The sequence below is a fragment of the Apodemus sylvaticus genome, chromosome 5, assembly GCF_947179515.1.
Source record: "Apodemus sylvaticus chromosome 5, mApoSyl1.1, whole genome shotgun sequence".
NCBI classification, from domain to species: Eukaryota; Metazoa; Chordata; class Mammalia; order Rodentia; family Muridae; genus Apodemus; species Apodemus sylvaticus.
In genome coordinates this window covers 149,918,772-149,920,511 of record NC_067476.1, presented here as the reverse complement: position 1 = coordinate 149,920,511, position 1,740 = coordinate 149,918,772, and the positions used below count along the sequence as shown (strand labels likewise).

The following is a 1,740-nucleotide window of genomic DNA, read 5'->3' as shown; positions in this document are numbered from 1 at the left end:
TTCCTTGTAAAAAAGGATTGTGGTATCTGGGACCCTGAGAAGTAGGAGACACATTCCTCCAGGGGATCCACCATCTGAAATAAGGGATTTCCTGCAGCAGGCAGGGATAGAGACATCTCAGAAGCCTGTGTCAGCTCCTTGTTAAAAAAAAAAAAAGGTTGTTCCTATTTCTCCTAACCTTTGCCCTAGACAACAGCTGTATAGATTTCATTTGTGCATGACTGCTTTTCAGTTGGCCTTGGTGTGTACAATTATTCTATTGTATCTAACTTTTCTATTCCATTCTCCTTCTGCTCTGGTGAATTCTGTGAAACTAGGTGTTTCTTGATGTAAGGGTTCTCTTAAACAATTAAAAATTGAGGCATAGGGGCACAGCACAGTCCTAATGGTCCAGTGCATTCTGTGTTTGCTTTCTTAGCTTGAAAACAATGTAATAATTGAACAATAGTAGTTCCAGATTGATGTTTGGCTTGCAAAGAAAGTTTGAAGAAATTGTGTTTAGAAATATTGGAAAATGAAACAGAGCCACGTACTGCTCCAGTCATACAGGGCCCATTTCCAGAAAGCAAAGGAATGTGTTGGAATTATGAAAAAGCATTAGTACAGGGGACTCAATCATGGAATAAGGGAACACAAACCTGGGATACTTTAATTCAGGGAGGAAAAAACTATTGAAGTTATGAAATGAGTTTTGCACAACATCTGAGAGCGGTTCCTAGTCTCCTTTGGAAATGCATGGATCAGAAAGTAGAGAATGCACAAAATTATATATTAGTAAACCTAAGTCGAAACCCTGGGACTCTTAGGAGAGTCATTGTGTTCAATGTGCAGAAGCAGAAAGCTTGCAGAAGTGCCGGGTGAGCTTCACCAGGAAATGCAAGTAGCTTTTCTCGGCACTGCCTGGGAGGTGGCTGCCATCTGTTTTGCAGCATCATGGCTGCCCTCTGGCCTCTGGTGAAGCCGGAAGATTGTCAAAAAGATGACCAAGAAGTTCATCAGGCACCAGTCAGATGAAACTGACAGAAACCCAGAGGCACTGACAACAGGGTGCGGAGAAGATTCGAGGGTCAGATCCTGATACCCAGCACTGGTTACCGAGCAACCAGAAACCCAAGCACACGCTGCCCAGTGGCTTCTGGAAGTTTCTGGTCTACAAAGTCAAGGATCTGGAAGTGCTGCTGATGTGCAACAAACCTCACTGTGCTGAGATTGCTCACAATGTGTCCTCTAAGAACCGAAAAGTCATCGTAGAAAGAACAGCACAGCCGGCCATCAAAGTCACCCATCCCAATGCCAGGCTACGCCGCAGTGAAGAAAGTAAATAGATGGCTTGCGTGCATGTTTTGTGGCAAAACCAGAACGGGGAAATGGGAAGGGGTGGGTGGGAGGACAGAGGGAGAGAAGGGGGTTTGCGGGACTTTTGGGGAGTGGGGGGCTAGAAAAGGGGAAATCATTTGAAATGTAAATAAAAATATATCGAATAAAAAAAGAAACAAACAAACAAAAAAAAACCCATAAAAACTGCAGCAGCAGCAAAAGAAGAAGAAGAAGAGGAAGACGAAGAAGAAGAAGAAGAAGAAGAAGAAGAAGAAGAAGAAGAAGAAGAAGAAGAAGAAGAAGAGGAAGAAGAGGAGGAGGAGGAGGAGGAGGAGGAGGAGGAGGAGGAGGAGGAGGAAGAGGAAGAGGAAGAGGAAGAGGAAGAGGAAGAGGAAGAGGAAGAGGAAGAAGAAGAAGAAGAAG

General features: G+C 44.0%; 1 pseudogene; it reads left to right on the top strand.

Moving 5' to 3' along the window:
• Window positions 1-933: 933 nt before the first annotated feature.
• Window positions 934-1,325, top strand: LOC127684690 (60S ribosomal protein L32-like; annotated as a pseudogene).
• Window positions 1,326-1,740: the final 415 nt, after the last annotated feature.